Genomic DNA, 18045 nt, shown 5'->3' with positions numbered 1-18045 from the left:
ACACCAAAAAATATAACTAATGACAACAGTGACAAAAAATCTTTCGAAGGAATTAGATGTATTCCTTCAATTCTTTGGATTTATGGAAACATAGCCTACTTGCGAGAAAGTTTAAATGTTTAAGGAAATTAAATAGTACTACTTCGATATTGTTTTCACACCAAGAAATACAACCAATGACAATATTGATACAAATCATTTTACGCGATCATATGTATTGTTTCAGTTTTTTGCATGAATGGAAATATTTTCTCCCATAAAGTCATCACCTAAGAGTGTTGTCCGCCAGAATAGTAAGTGACGGACAAAAGCACAGTAATAAAGAATAGAGTAATATTGTAACGCATGTAAACGGTTCACGCGGGAAGCGTGAACGGCTAAAAGACCCTGCCCTGCGTATATAAAGGGCAGAAAACCTCTGATAGAGGGAGCGTGTAATTTTCAATGTAGAAGGCGTATTTTAATAGAGTTCTATCTTCTTTGATTCCTATCGGTATTTGTGGTTAATCAACTATGTGTCTGTGATTCTTGGGTGGCGTAGTATTAGAAATATTGAGAATCGAGTAGATAGGTATATAGAGTTACAACTGCAGAGATGGATATATGAAAACAGAATTTCTATTACATATGAGAGTAGTTCAAAATGGTAGTTTTCCCATGCGCTCACACCTTAGAGCTTAGATAGGATATGGACCGGCTCACTACAAAATTAGTGGGGACTAATGATCAATCTCACCACTGTGTGAGAAAAGTGACTTATAATCTATGTTTGGTCTTAGTATAAATGTGCAAGTCAGTTGACAGTAGTGGAGATATTCCTTTTCTGTCAACTGACTTGTCATTTAATATGACCCAACTCCCTAGGTACAGGCTAGTGCTAGATAATACTTATCTTGAAGTCAATGACGCATACTTCAAGACTAAGTACATCGTAACTTGCCCACTAAATATTCTAGCTGACTTCATTAGCCAATCCTTTTATCTATTTCTCTCTTTCCTAAATATATTGTGTCCTACGCATCTACGGTTTCCTAGATTAACACCTTATCGACCCATATGGTCGAGTTGCACACTAGCCGCTCCTCATTTGGGGCGCTATCACAAAATGTGCACTCTAAGAGCACATATGGGGATAGATTTACAACTTGGGGCTGATCATTGATTATATCTAACACGCCCCCTCAATGATCAACCCATTGAGTTCACTTGGAATTGGGCCAACACCTAGTCGTCGAAGGTGTTGTTGCAACTGTTCTGCTCCAAGCGCCTTTGTGAAGATATCTGCAGCATTTTCTGATGTTGGACAGTACTCAAGCTCCACAATCTCATCATTTATTAGCTCCCGCACATAGTGATACTGAATCTCTATGTGTTTAGTATGTGCATGAAATACGGGGTTCTTGGCAATGGCCATGCAACTCTGATTGTCACACCTCAATACCGTTGCCGTCCTTATTGGGACTGCCACATCCATAAGGATTCTTCTTAGCCAAACTACCTCGCATGCCGCTATGCATGCTGCTTTGTATTCTGCCTCCGTTGAAGATAGTGCCACTGTTGGTTGTTTTTTACTACTCCATGAAACAGCTCCAGATCCTATTGAAAAACAATATCCAGAAACTGATTTTCTGGAATCACTATCTCCAGCCCAATCGGAGTCGCAATATCCACTAAGTTGGTCAATTGTTGGCTTGTAGAAGATTCCATAATTTAAAGTACCCACAATGTACTTTAATACACGTAGAGCAGCTTTCCAATGAGTCTCCTTCGGCTTGTTGCTGAATCGACTCACCACATTGACTGCAAAACAAATATCCGGCCTAGTGTTGCATAGGAAAATTAGACTTCCTACTAGTTGTCTATACTTCCTTATGTCAACCATTGGTGATGAGTCTTCTTGGGATAGCTTGCAGTTTGACTCCATTGGAGTTGACTTCGACTTGCTGTCCATCATCCCGAAGGTCTTCAAGATCTCTGTTGCATACTTTCTTTGTGACATGAAGATGCCGACCGAGGTTTGCCAAACCTCAATTCCAAGGAAGTAGTGTAGAATCCCCAAGTCTGTCATTTCAAACTCAGTTTTCAAACACTCTTGTGTTTGGCCAATGCACTCTTCATGGTCACCAGTAAGTACTAGATCATCCACGTAAATGATAATGATGACTTGTTTCCCGTCCTTCATTTTGACATACATACTTGCATCCGAAGCACATTGCTTAAAGTTGATTGATCGTAAGAAGCTGTCTATCCTCTTGTTCCAAGCTCTTGGTGCTTGCTTTAGACCATATAGTGCCTTCTTCAGCTTGCAAACTTTGTTTTCTGAATTCGGTATCTCAAACCCCGATGGTTGTGTCACATATACCTCCTCCTTGAGATGCCCATTCAGAAATGCTGATTTGACATCCATTTGATAAATCGGCCATCCTCTTGAAGCAGCCAACGCTATGACCATTCGAATTGTTGTCATGCGAGCTGTCGGGGCAAATGTTTCTTGTACATCGAACCCTTCAATTTGGGAGTATCCTTGCGCTACTAGCCTGGCCTTGAATTTCTCCAAAGAGCCATCAGCTTTATACTTTACTTTCCATACCCACTTCGTGCCTATCACCTTCTTCTTTGTTGGCCTCTCTATCAACTCCCATGTGTCATTTTTCATGATGCTATCATATTCTGATATCATCGCCTCTTTCCACTTCGGGTCGGCCATAGCTTCCTCCACCGAGGTCGGCCCACTCACTGAGCCTATGATGTCCACCATCAGAGCCATGTTGACAATGTGGTCAGAGGTTCTTCCTTGCTCCTGTATTCTTCTTGATCTTCGTAATCCATCAGTTGAAGTTTCAGGAAACTCAACTTTAGGAGTATGATCATTGAAGAGTTGTTGAGCCCACTTAGGTATTTTCTTTACATGTGGGACTGGCATAGGCTGAACTAGTGAACCGTTACCATCAGATGGTTCAGCTTCCTTTTTTGGATAATGGGTCAGGATTGGGTAAAATACTTCTTCAGTTGATGAGATAACTTGAGAATCGTTGTTCTTAGCTAGCTGTGGTTGTTCCTCATCGAACACCACATCGCGGCTTGTCAATATCTTTCTTGCCTCTGGATCGTAGAGTCGATAGGCCTTTGACTCTTCACTATATCCGAGAAAGATACACTTTTTGCTTTTAGCATCCAACTTCTTTCTGCTCACATCTGGAATATGTGCGTAGCACATACACCCAAAGGTTCTGAAGTGCAGCACTGAAGGTTTCTTGCCTAAATAAGCTTCTTGGGGTGTTTTCCCTTGAAGTGCCTTCGTGTAGCTCTGATTGAGGATGTAAACTGCTGTGTTCACTGCTTCAGCCCAGAATGGGTCGGGCAGCGCTTGTGCCTTCAACATACACCTAGCCATCTCGACAACTGTTCGATTTCGACGTTCGACAACGCCATTTTGTTGTGGGGTGTAGGCAGTTGTAAGTTGGCGCTTAATTCCATGCTCTTTGCAATACTCACAGAATTCTATTGATAAGAATTCTCCACCTCGATCAGAGCGTAGCTCCTTCACTAACTTTCCAAACTCTCGCTCGACAAACTTATGCCATCTTTTGAAGATTTTAAAAGCTTCAGCCTTCTCCCGAAGGAAGTAAACCCACATCTTTCTGCTGAAGTCGTCGACTATTAGCATTTAGTAGAGAGATCCACCCATTGCAGGAGTCACCATTTTTCCAGAGAGGTCAATGTGTATTAGCTGTAGAGGAGTCTTTGCCCGATTTTGACTCTCTTTTGGAATGGCTGATCTTTGATGCTTGCCCATCATACAAGCATCACAAACATGACTTAAGTCAGATAGGGTTGGCAACCCAACTACCATATTCGACTTCTTCATCTCCTTCAACACAGCAACGTTGAGATGCCCAAATCTCTCATGCCATTGCTTTGTGTTGGTACTTGTGCTGTGGTCAGTAGAAATGGTAAACGCGCGCAGCTCATAGAGATTGTTGCGCCTCACCCCTATTCCTACAACCTTGCCAGCAGAATCTGTTATTTCTGCACCCGACTTCTTGAATCGAACATCAAGACCCTTGTCAGTCAGTGCAGAAATGGACAGTAGATTCTTCTTCAGATCTGGCACGTACAACACTTGAGAGAGATGCTTTGTCCCACCGGTCGTTGCTTTGAGGGAGACGGTTCCGGTTCCTTTGGCCGGACATCGAGCATTGTTCCCGACCACAACATTGATGGGCTCTTGTAGAGGTGTCCAAGAACTGTACCAGTCACGATTACTGGTCATATGTCGGGATGCTCCACTATCGAGAATCCAAGACTCATCAACAACTTGAGTATCAACTGAAGAACACACTTCTTTAGTTGCGACCCATAACTCTAGTTCATCTACGACATTGTTAGCGGACTCGGGCTCTCTCCAAGAAGTCTTATTAGAACCATTCTTCTCATCCGCCATCTTCTTTCGACAATCCTTGATTGTGTGACCCTTCTTGTCACAGTAGAAACACGATCCATTGAACTTCTTCTTCTTCGGTATCCTATTCGCATTGTTTGAATTGGATGCCCCTTCACCGTTAGTCCTAGAGACAAATGCTAAATCTTCCCTTTCTTCTCTTGTCTTCAGCCGAAGCTCCTCTTCAAGCAGCATTGCACTTAGTTCATCAAATTTTAAAGGAGTGGGTCGAACCTGAGTGTTCAATGCTGTCACAATGCCATCATACTTGAAAGGAAGTACTCGAATGCACCGACGAGCCATATCCTCTTGAGAGACGACTACTCCAACAGCCGCCAGCTGATCTTGAAGATCCTTAATCCTTTTTACAAAGGATTCTACTTTCTCTCCATCAGCGAGCTTCTCTGCAGCAAGCTGATTTTCGAGGTTTTGTATCCTTGTATAGTTTCTGGTCTCATACTGGCTGGCCAATATGCTCCAAGCTTCATGTGCCCTAGTTGTATGTTGCACTAGTGTTAGTACGGAGTCACATACACCAGTGACTATGGTACATAGCGCATCAGCATTCCTTCTCTTCCAGGCTCGAAGTAGATCAGCATTTGGAGGAATTGATGTGGTAGGGTGTGTAGGGTCAAAGGTTGCCATGGGCTCAGGGTCTCCCCCTGTGGGTCCCATGATTGTTTCCAACAACTCGTAGGAATCCAAAATGGCAGACATTTTGAACTTCCATAGAGTGTAGTTGGTTCCATCTAGCTTTCCATCAGACAATGGAGGTGGGCGAATGCGCAATGGAGCAGCTGCAACATTCGTGGACAAGGCCATTGATACTCTGTCTCTCTCTCTCTCTCTCTCTATTTCTCTCTGTTGCTAGACAGCAACTACCCGTATATACCTAATCTAGATCAACCTCTTCGCTCTGATACCATATTAGAAATATTGAGAATCGAGTAGATAGGTATATAGAGTTACAACTGCAGAGATGGATATATGAAAACAGAATTTCTATTACATATGAGAGTAGTTCAAAATGGTAGTTTTCCCATGCGCTCACACCTTAGAGCTTAGATAGGATATGGACCGGCTCACTACAAAATTAGTGGAGACTAATGATCAATCTCACCACTGTGTGAGAAAAGTGACTTATAATCTATGTTTGGTCTTAGTATAAATGTGCAAGTCAGTTGACAGTAGTGGAGATATTCCTTTTCTGTCAACTGACTTGTCATTTAATATGACCCAACTCCCTAGGTACAGGCTAGTGCTAGATAATACTTATCTTGAAGTCAATGACGCATACTTCAAGACTAAGTACATCGTAACTTGCCCACTAAATATTCTAGCTGACTTCATTAGCCAATCCTTTTATCTATTTCTCTCTTTCCTAAATATATTGTGTCCTACGCATCTACGGTTTCCTAGATTAACACCTTATCGACCCATATGGTCGAGTTGCACACTAGCCGCTCCTCATTTGGGGCGCTATCACAAAATGTGCACTCTAAGAGCACATATGGGGATAGATATACAACTTGGGGCTGATCATTGATTATATCTAACACGTAGTGCAGTCGTAAGACTGTAGGCGTGAGGAACAGTGTGGTTGCTAGTCCACTGTCTAAGGAGTTTGGTTGTAGCTGTCTCCCTTATACGCTACTAGGATACGGGAGGTATCCCACTACGACGATACCATTCATTGCAACACAGTCAGTTTGAGGTCTAGGTTGAAGGACTGACCGTGGACCGTGTTCCTAATCAGTAACACTTTTGGCATGCCTAGTGATCTATGTCTTCTCACAGACGAGCATCGACAAATGGATGTTTAGCCGCAAACGCCTTACAGAACTAACACGACAAGACCGACCAATCACAAGGTCCATGACACGCTAGGCAGAGCAACGCGCATGGCAAAAGCCGCGCCTCAGTGATCTCAGTGATACCTCTTGGAACCACAAAGACGATTTCTCGCTCCCTAAATACCTCGGCGATACGCAGGAAGCCCGCTCACTACAAAAGTACTATGGTCCTTACCTGCCCGCCGTAGCATCCAGCATGGCCTTTGCTTATCCCCGTTTCAACGGCGAAACCGATGCCGTAACCCACATCCGATTGTTCCTTAATGTCTAGAATGCAAACCACATGGCGCAGACCCTTTCCGAAGCAGTAGTGCACCAGTCCAAAATGACGGAGTTCAGATTAACCTTGGATGGCCGAGCGGCGTTTTGGCATTCGCAGATGGATCTGCCATCAATCACGACCTTCGACTAGTTGCAGTCAGCCTTTCTGTTGTTTTTTCATCGGAGGGTGTTGCAACGCAAAATCCTCAGGCAGTTTTACAGAATTAAACAGTTGCCGACCGAGATAGTAGTGGATTTTAGTTTACGCTTCCAAAATCTACGGCGGAAATTAGAACGGGGCCCAACGGAGGACGAGGATAGGGAGACATTTCTGGCAGCATTACGACGACCCATATGGACAACGCTCAACAAAAATAGCGTCAAAGGGGAAACAACCGATATGGTCATAGAAAGAGCGCTACAACTCGAGCTAGACGAAGAAGAGGAAAGGTTTTCCATGTCCTCATTACGACAAGCGTTACTTGAGGACGAGGAAGGACATTTTCACCAAGCGATCCAGTGCACGATTTGCTTGAATTCGGGGTATTCCGCAGTTGAATGCAACATGCGAATCCACTGTCCAATCTGTCACTTGAACGCTCACATAGTTGAGCAGTGCGAGTACAATATGTTGAACAGATCACACGCCCACAATATGCAGCGTTGAAACACAGCGTCCCCCACGCCCTAATGAACAAAGGCGGCAAGAAGAACGACCACGGTATATGGATCGGAACCCACGCGATGACCGGCACTACCGGAATCGCCAGAATCACAACGATTTCGAGGAAGACTAACCGGAGGATGAAGACTACCGTGGCAACTACTGAAATACTAAAGGGGGTCGACGCTATGAGAATTACCGTCCGACGAACAAACGTGGTAGCTTCCATGGGCCTCGCGGAAAGCATCGCCAATATCAGGACCAACGGCGGTACGACGAAAGTTCGGACGATGACCTGCACTAGGAACCGCGTCGGGACCAACAACAACCACCGCGTACGCTCTGACGAACGAATCAGTACCGGGAGGAGCAAGTCACACCTGGGGATCGGCACATACCACCAGGGGCCGAGAAGGGTGAGTCTAGCATCCATTGTTTTGTTTGTCAACAACCCGAACATTATGTTACACAATGCCCAGTACGCAAGGGCAAGGGTTTAGGGTTTAGCAAACTCGGCAAATACGGAACGCATGCGGAAGGAGTCCGCAAACATGGTGGAACTATTGGAGGAACAAGGACCATCTCCGGATCCCATATGGCAAGCACTGACAAGATGCGAGATAACGTTAACCATGGAGAAGCTACTGCAACTAGTCCCACGATTCCACCAGGCCGTGGAAGAGCGGATGACGGGCAGACCTGGGGAAGCGTCGCCGCAAATTTACATTAGCGTCGGACCATCAGTGGTCGATGACCACGATCCGGCTATTAAGTTGATACTACACGGTCAGGAAATCCTAGGATGTGTAATCGATGGCGGCTCGGGCGTTAATGTAATTAGCGCAAAGACATGCGAACAATTGGGAATTTCAGAATGGGAAGCTTGCCCGTTTTGGCTTCGCATGGCGGATACCCGCTAAGTACGACCATTGGGCTTGATACACAAGGTAGGCATTATCGTGGGGGGACATCGCTTCGACATCTCGGCGGTAGTCCTCGCCCTTCACGCCCCAGGAGCGTATCCTATGCTGATGGGCAGACCGTGGCTTCGTTCAGCGAATATCAAGCAGAGCTCGCAACACAAGTGTATCAACTTTCGACGTGGACGCCCAAGGTCCGCGTACCAACAGAGTAAATGGCAGCACAACCCAAGGGCATGAGACCATTGTACATGGAGGATATAAATATGTTGGTTGGGGTGGATGATACAGAATTAGAGGTATACCTAGACAAGCACCCTCGGATTATTCCACTGTTCGAAATCGACGTCATCGAAACCGCGACGGAATATGCCACGCCCGCTACACTGCACGACGAGGTTTACGAACCAAACTCGAAGCCAATATTAGAAGTAAGCCGAGCACGGGCAGCGTTCGAGAGGGAAATGGAAATTTCACGACGAGTCGCCGCCTCAGCCCTAGAAGAAGTAAACGTGGGTATGGCGTCAGAACCCCGATTCCTCTCCATCGCAAAAGAATTACTGCCGGATCAGAGAGACGCGATGATAGCACTACTCAAGAAGTATAAAGATGTGTTCGCGTGGGCCCACGAGGACATGAAGGGGTTAGATCCAAAGTTCTATCAACATAAGATCAATTTAGCAACCGACGCGAAACCGGTCCATCAGCGTCGATGCCGTATGAACCCAAACTACACGGTTCGCGTAAAAGAAGAAATTGACAAACTCCTCAAGGCCAAATTCATACGATCAGTTAAACAAGCTACATGGTTGAGCCCGATAGTAGTCGTACCAAAGAAAAATGGCAAAATATCTGTATGCGTGGACTACCAGAAATTGAACGTCGTAACCATTACATACACACTCCCTTTACCGTTCACCGATAGCGTACTGGACACCGTCACGGGGCATGACATGTACAACTTTTTAGATGGCTTCAGTGGGTACAACCAAGTACGCATGCACCCCGACGACCAAGAGAAGATGGCGTTTGTCACGGACTGGGGAGTCTATGTCGCAATCATCATGATGTTCGGGCTAAAGACGGCGCCGGCGACATTTCAATGGACAATCACGAAGATTTTTGGAGAATACATTCCGACCTTCATGCAAGTTTTTTTAGATGATTTTGCGGTATATGGAACAACAACCGACCATTTTACGCATTTGCAGCTTTGCCTGGAGCGTTGCCAAACCGCATGTCTAAGCCTGAATCCCACCAAATGTGCCTTAGGCGTTACCAGCGAGATCTCCTCAGCCATATAGTTAGCAAGGAAGGGATAGCGGTCGATCCGAATAAAATCTCCGCGATTACTCACGCGAAAACGCCGACAAATACGAAATCACTCATCCGGTTTTTAGGGCAAATACGATGGCACAACCGGATGATACGCTATTTGGCGGACTTCGCCATTCCGTTACATGTCGTCGTTCATCGAACTCCCTTCCAATGGACAACTACGGAAGAGAAGGCATATGATGCGCTATAGGTAATGCTAACGCAGGCACCTGTTGTACAGCCACCAGTTTGGGCGAAGCCATTGCACGTGTTCGTAGATGCCTCGGACATAGCAATAGGTAGTGCGCTCATGTAGCTCACGAAGCCGAATTGGTACCGGCCAGTGTACTACGCTAGTCGGAAATTATCAACGGCTGAGCGTAACTATTCCACAACGGAACGTGCGGCATTGGGTATGATCTACAACATCAATAAGTTCCTGCATTATCTGCTAGGGCGGAAATTCACGTTTCACATGGATCATTTAGCACTACTATATTTGGTAGGGAAACAAGCGCTGACGGGGAAATTAGCGAGATGGATGTTGTTGCTTCAAGAATTTGACTTTGTAATTCAGCACCGCCCAGGTACAGAACACGTAATGGCATATTTTTTGAGCAGACGGCACAGAACGATGACGACGACTTTCCGGATGCGGACATTCTGCGGGTAGCAACGCTTGCAGAACGAACGGAAAAGACTTTCCCAGTTCGGTGTCTCATGGAAATGAACTACTTCCTGACCATGCGGTTACCGCCACCTCAATTACGGATGGACAAGAAAAAACGGTTGGTCGTACGAAGTCGAAATTTCTGTTTAGTTGCAGACATACTATACCACAAGGGCAGTGACGACATCTGGAAGCGCAGAATACGGCAGGACGAGAAGGCCGAGGTTCTACGTGAAGCCCATTGTGGTACGGCGGGAGGACATGATGCGGGTGATGTTACGGCCTAGAAAATTTGGCAAGCAGGACTTTGGTGGCCGACGACGCAAAAGGACGCGTATGAATATTGCAAACAGTGCGATTTATGTCAACGACTGGGCCATCCCACGGAAGTCGCGAGAATGCCACACCAACCAATGTTACCATTGGATCCTTTCGAAAAGTGGGGGCTAGATTTTGTGGGACCCTTTACCCTAGCGGTCGCTCGAACAGGCAATAAGTATATCCTGGTGGCCACGGATGACTATACCAAGTGGGTAGAAGCGAACCCAGTGCGCGAGAATACCGCGGCAGTCACCGCGAAATTCTTTTACTAACACATTTGGTGTCGTTTCGACTACCCTATCGAGCTCATTAGTGACCAAGGGAGTCACTTTCTGAATACAGTCATCAGCGAACTGACCCAACATTATGCTGTGGTGCTCAAAAAAAAGTGCGTCGTATTACCTGCAGGCGAATGGCTTGGCGGAATCCACGAACAAAACCCTCCAAACTATCCTCAAAAAGATAGTCAATGAGAACAGGACGGATTGGGACACCAAGTTGCATAGCGCGTTATGGGCATACCGTACCAGCTATAAGACCAGCATACAATCAACACCGTTCAGGCTAGCATTTTGTCTGGACGCCGTGATGCCAGTCGAATTCCAGGTATGAGCCCGGCTACCAGAGGGAAAATCCGAACAACTACATCTACAACAACTACTAGAGCTAGGAGAAACAAGGTTACGCAATATGGCCATATTAGAGCAAGAACATCGGCGGCACAAAGCATTCGTGGACTGACACCGGCATGCGCGTGAAAAAGATTTAACGGTTGGAAAAGTGGTATTAGTTTTCCAAACACGCATGGGGCATATGGCAGGAAAATTAAGATTCCACTGGACAGGCCCGTACTGGATAGTAGGAGCAGAACAGGGCACGTTGGCCGGGGAAGTGTTACGACAAAAAGTGAATGGGTTTCGGTTTAAACCTTATCTGGGACCTACGCCACCTAACTTGTTCCCTGCCGGACAAGACAAAGCCGGAGAATCCGTGGAGTAAGTAGACTGCCCCGCTTGTATTGTAGTGTAAAAATAGTAGTGTATGTAACCGTTACGAAAAAAAAAGAGAGAGAAGATAACGACGATATTAAGAGGACTTAAGGCATGCACAGACTTCTAGGCCAAGAACACGCGGCACCACGATGGCTCACTGACCAATGAACCTTAGGCCACAAGAAGAAGGAAATAGAAGGTTTTCTACACAATACAGAAATCAACCGTCTAACTGTCATCACTCTCATCGTTCCTCTTCCTCACCCTCTTCTCCATCCTATCACAGAGCTCATGCTTGCCACAACCACCAGTCTTCACCCCATTAGCCACAAGCTTATTCCGACTATGCCGATACCCATCTCTACCGCCTTGCGTCGATGGCTCGTGGAGAAACGCTTGGATGGGTACATCAGAGTCGCTGAGGCACCTCCACACCGAGACGCACTGGACATCGTTAGGAAGTTCAACATCGACACGGTCACCAAATCATCCATCCACAAAAGCTAGACCTGTCATCACTGGGTGAAAGGCATTTCGAAATCCCTCCTATGGAATCCCTGTAGAGATATTTCGGTCCATATTCGTCATCTGCCAAGGCATATAGAACGAAGGAGATCCCCGATCCCTTTTTCCGCGAAATCACCATGTTCCTGTTGGAGGTCGGATGCGTACATGTAAACACATATGGGATGCCCAAGCAGAACGCAGGTATCATCATTGATACCTTTGAAGGGCGTATGGTCGATTGGGGGGTCATTGCGGGGCCAACGTTATGGGAAGGCCTGCACACGTATCAAGGAGGCAAACAGCTCAGGCCTATCATACAACAGTATCTGACGATACTATTCCCACCTCGAGGTCTACAGGCACTGCAACCCAACAAACCCACATTGTCGCCTCGATTCGCAAAGCAAAGGTTAGCGGAGTTAGCCACCACAGAGTGGGAGGATGAACCCCAACCCGCCCAGCCGAACACACGAACCACACAGGAAGAGTAGACTAAGCGAACCGAGGAAGCAGCACCAGAGCCGGAAGCCGAACCACGACAGGAAAGCCCAAGGCCGAAACGGCGGAGACTGGAAAGGAAAGGTAGGCACAAGTTAGTTAAAGACACACTCGCGGCCACAGAGACGACGACCGTGGGCGATCATTACGGCCCAGTCACAGCGGGGGAAAACCGTATTGACGGCGGAAAGTGAGGTCCTGGCATGTCCGGACATTCCGGAGACGGCTCATGAGTTCGGCGCACTATTACAATTTGGAACCACTTTTGAACTCATGGAATTCTTGCAAATGCAACAGATAAAAGTCTCACAACGAATGGTCGAGGAGCATGCGGAGTGCCAAATGATCGAGCGCACGTTAACACAAATGGCAGAAAGCGACAATGAGGATCAGTTAGCTAGAGTCGGCAGGCAAAGGAACGCTGGTATACCCTGAATGGGGATGGAACTACCCCCATTAAACACGGTCCTTGTCAAAGTTCATAGGGAACTGGCAAAGGTCAGTATGGGCGCCAAGAATATGGCGATTAAAAATCAAAATGTCTAGAAAAAGATTTAACTAACCCAAGTCGAGCTACAAAAGGCCAATGAACGCATCACAGAGTTGGAAAATAACGCGACTATGGTGCAATAGGTAGCTCCACCAACAACCAACGACGACGAAGCCCTGAGGGAAGAAATTGAAGCTCAGACCGCCATTGCCTCAAAAGCGAAACGGGTCGTGCAACTAGCGGAATTAGAGATTGACCGTCTCTGTGCCGAACTTCGCCAGCCCTCGGACAGAGAAAAGGACATCCGGGCCAACGGCCGAAAGGCAGTGAAAACCCTCGAAGAGAAACTCGCAGCGGAGACAGGACAACACGCCCAGACGAAAAAAGAAAATGCCCAATTACGAGAGGAAGAGAAAAAATCGGAAGCGGCAATCGCGGGACTCCGGGCCTTATTGGAGAAGAAGAAAGCAGCTTGTTGGAGAATAGGAGAGGAGACATCAACTAGAAATCTGCCTAAACAATGAAATGGGAAAACTAGAAGAACTACATTCGAAGGAATCTCAGCTCTAGGCAGGAATGAGGAGCACTTATGAGGAAGCGGCGGTGGTTAGTAAACAAGAAATTGCAAACGTCAAGAAATTTGTAGAAGAAGCACACAACCGTTGCCAAGCCATAACAAACAACGTGCGCATCCTTCTGCAAACGAATCGGGAGAGGTTTACGACGCAATTAAAATTGGCGCTAGACAAAGGATGGATGGCGTGGGCTACAGAAGCGACGGAATTGCATACGTACCAGGCGGACTGGGAGAACCGAAGGAAAGATGGCCGAGGGTTCTACAAACTCAATGAGGAAAGCATTGCGGCAGTATGCGAGGACTATTGCACGCTAGCGGACCTAGCACTCCGATACTGTTTTTAGACCAAGAAATATAACCAATGATAATAGTGACACAAAATCTTTAAATGTTCAAGAAATATAACCAATGGTAATACTTATAAAAAGAAAATAGAAACTTTAAATGTTCAAGGAAATTAAATAATACGACGTTGATATTGTTTTCACACCAAGAAATCAAACCAATAACAATAGTGACAAAAAAGCTTCCGAAACAATTACATGTATTCCTTTATTTCTTTGGATGAATGGAAACACAGTGTACTCGCAACAAAGTTTAACTGTTTAGGAAAATATTCACACCAAGAAATACAACCATTGACAATATTGATACAAATCATTCTCAGCGATTACGTGTGTCATTTCAATTTTTTGCATGTATGGAAACTTTATCTCCCATGCAGTCGTCACCTTAGAGATTCGAACTCTCGCAGTGACAAACCAGGTACTTAGCAGGCACACGCCATAACCACAAATTAAATTTTTAATACTATTATGATATTGTTTTCACACCAACAAATATAAATGTTTAGCTAAATTAAATAGTACTACGACGATAGTTTTTCACACCAACAAATATAACCAATGATAATAGTGACACAAAATCTATGAAATCATATGTAACCCTTCAATTCTTTGGATGTATGAATACACCATCTTGCAATAAGTTCTCAGCTATGAGATTCGAACTCTCAGGAGGAGACGTTATGTACTTAGTAGGCACAACCATTAACCACTCGGCCAACGTGACTTGATAAAACGTAAATTGAAACTACTTATAAAATTAAGGGAAATTAAATTGTACTACTCCAATATTGTTTTCACAACAAGAAATATAACAAATGACAATAGTGACACAAATATTTAGAAGAATTCACATTCATCCTTTAGAAGAATTCATAGTTTAAATGTTTAGGGAAAATAAATAGTACTACTTAAATATTGGTTTCACACCAAGAAATATAAACAATCAAAATTGTGACGCAAATCTTTTGAAGCAATCACATGTAACCCTTCAACTCTTTGGATGTATGGAAACACAGTACTCCAAGAATTCATCACCTCAGAGATTAGAACTCTCCCTGGGAGACCCCATGAAGTTAGCAAGCACACGCCTTAACCACTCGACCAAAGTGACTTGATAAACTTAATTACTAGTTATGAAATTAAGCGAAATTAAATAGTCCTATTCAGATATTGTTTTCACAACAAGAAATAAAACCAATGAAATTAGTGACACAAATTCTTTGAAGCAAACACATGCATCCTTTTAGTTCTCTGGATGTATGGAAACATAGTCTACTCGCACGAAAGTTTAAATGTTTAGGGAAAATAAATAGTACTATTTCAATATTGATTTGACACCAAGAAATATAAGCAATAACATTAGTGACAAAAATCTTTCGAAGCAATCCCATCCATGCTTTCCGTTCTTTAGATGTATGGAAACATAGTCTACTCGCGAGAAAGGTTAAATGTTTAGGGAAAATAAATAGTAATTTCACACCAAGAAATATAGGCAATAACAATAGTGCCACAAATCTTTCGAAGCAATCACATGTAACCCTTATATTCTTTCGATGTATGGAAACACACTCTACTCGCGAGAAAGTTTAAATGTTTAGGGGAAAAAGGTACTACTACTTCAATATTGATTTCACAGCAAGAAATATAAGTGATGACAATAGTTTAGGTAAATTAAATTGTACTACTCCAATACTGTTTTCGCACGAAAAAATACAACCAATGACTATAGTGACACGAATCTTTCTAAGGATTCACATGTATGCTTTCAATTCTTTGGATGTATGGAAACAAAGTCTACTCGTTAGAAAGTCGAAATGTAATTAAATAGTGTACTCTGATATTGTTTACACACCAAGAAATATAACAATGACAATAGTGACACTAATCTTTCGAAGCAATCACATGCATCCTCTCAGTTTTATGAAATTCTGAAACACAGTCTACCCGTGAGAAAGTTTAAGTGTTTAGGGAAATTAAATACTACTACTTCGATATTGATTTCAAACCAAGAAATATAACCAATCACAATAGTGACACAAATCTTTCAAAGGATTACCATACATCCTTTCCGTGGTTTGGATGTAAGGAAACACAGTCTTGCAAGAGGTCGTCACCTAAGAGAATCGAACTCTCGCGAGGTGACCCCAGGTACTTAGCAGGCACACGCCTTAACCACTCGGCCAAAGTAACGTGATAAACTTAATTAATACTAGTTATATTAAATGTGTAGGGATATTAAATAATAGTACTGTGATACTGTTTTAACACCACGAAATACAACCAATGACAATGTTTATACAAATCATTTTACGCAATCACCTATATCGTTTCTGTTTTCTGCATGAATGCAAATATTTTCTCCAATGAAGTCGTCACCTGAGAGATTCGAACCCTCGCGGGGAGACCCCATGTACTTAGCAGGCACACAACTTAACCACTCGGTCAAAGTGACTTGACAAAAATTAAATTTGAAACTAGTTATAAAATTTAAATTGAAAGTTTAAATGTTTACGAAAATTAAATAGTACTACTCGCATATTGATATAAGCAATGATAATAGTGATAAAAATCTTTCCAAGCAATCACATACATCCTTTCAATTCTTTGGATATATAGAAACACAGTCTACCCGCGAGAAAGTTTAAATGTTTAGGGAAATTAAATACTACTCCTTCAATATTAATTTCACAGCAAGAAATATAAGCGATGACAATAGTGACAGAAAGCTTTCCTAGGAATCACATGTGACCCTTCAAGTCTTTGGATATATAGAAACAAAATATTGCAAGAGCTCGTCACCTAAGAGATTCGAACTCTCGCGGGGAGACCCCATGTACTTAGCAGGCACACGCCTTAACCACTCGGCCAAAGTGACTTGACAAAAATTAAATAAAATTTAAATTGAAAGTTTACATGTTTAGGAAAATTAAATAGTACTACTCCCATATTGTTTTCACAACAAGAAATATAAGCAATGATAATAGTGATACAAATCTTTGCAAGCAATCACATGCATCCTTTCCGTCCTTTGGATGTATTGAAACACAGTCTACCCGCGAGAAAGTTTAAATGTTTAGGAAAATTAAATAGTGTACTCTGATATTGTTTTCACAGCAAGAAATATAATAATGACAATAGTGACACAAATCTTTCCAAGCAATCACATGCATCCTCTCCGTTCTTTTGAAGTTGTGAAACAAGGTCTACTCGCGAGAAAGTTTAAATGTTTAGGGAAATTAAATACTACTACTTTGATATTGATTTCACACCAAGAAATATAAGCAATGACAATAGTGACACAAATCTTTCAAAGCAATCCCATGCATCCTTTCCGTTCTTGGGGATAATCGTGTATTGGATAAATCCTTATTCATTGTAACATACCTTAATCTACTAATACTTGTTGGCTAAAATGTATGCTTTGGTACATTACTCAAGGCTTCACATTCATTGAAGATGGGTCTTTCGTTATCTTCTTAATTAATTGTGCATCATCATGTCATCTTATTGTTATGGACCCCTAAGTGTATGGCAAGGAATCTAATCATTACACCATGAGGAAATAGTGTAGTTTATTGTGTTTACACAATCCATTCTCTTCCTCTCATAACTTAATTCAATTTTATGTGTGCACAACTATGTAACCATGTAGGAATATTCTTGATTGCATAGAGGATATGTATGCAGACGTCATATATTCATTAGCATGTGATATATTCTTGAGTGTGAAATAACCGATTAGTTCTCCCCATGTACTTAGCAGACACACGCCTTAACCACTCGGCCAAAGGGACATAATAAAATTAATTAAAACTAGTTATGTTAAATGTGGAAGGAAATTAAAGAGTCTTACTTCGATATTGTTTTCAGACCAAGAAATATAACAAATTCCAATGTTGCTACGAATCTTTTGATGAAATCACATGCATCCTTTCCGTTCCTTGGATGTATGGAAACACAGTCTACTCACGAGAAGTTTAAATTTTTCGGGAATATAAATGCTATTACATCAATATTGATTTTAAACCAAGAAATATAACATATCACAATAGTGACACAAATCTTTCAAAGGATTCCCATCCATCCTTTCCGTGGTTTGGATGTATGGAAACACAGTTTTGAAAGAAGTCGTCACCTAAGAGAATCGAACTCTCGCGAGGAGACCCCAAGTACTTAACAGGCACACG

At 43.4% G+C, this 18045-nt stretch overlaps 2 non-coding genes across 2 annotated transcripts; both read right to left on the bottom strand.

Annotated features, from left to right (window-relative positions):
• Positions 1-16228: 16228 nt before the first annotated feature.
• TRNAS-GCU (transfer RNA serine (anticodon GCU)) lies at positions 16229-16310 on the bottom strand. The gene has a single exon. It is a non-coding gene; the product is annotated as a tRNA-Ser (tRNA).
• Positions 16311-16651: 341 nt separating this feature from the next.
• TRNAS-GCU (transfer RNA serine (anticodon GCU)) lies at positions 16652-16733 on the bottom strand. The gene has a single exon. It is a non-coding gene; the product is annotated as a tRNA-Ser (tRNA).
• Positions 16734-18045: the final 1312 nt, after the last annotated feature.

The sequence above is a fragment of the Azolla caroliniana genome, unplaced genomic scaffold (assembly GCF_043228905.1).
Source record: "Azolla caroliniana isolate FFs.n. ecotype wild unplaced genomic scaffold, voAzoCaro1.0.p SCAF_7, whole genome shotgun sequence".
Lineage (NCBI taxonomy): Eukaryota > Viridiplantae > Streptophyta > Polypodiopsida > Salviniales > Salviniaceae > Azolla > Azolla caroliniana.
Note: the sequence above shows the minus strand (reverse complement) of the source record. Positions and strands in the feature narration are given on the sequence as shown.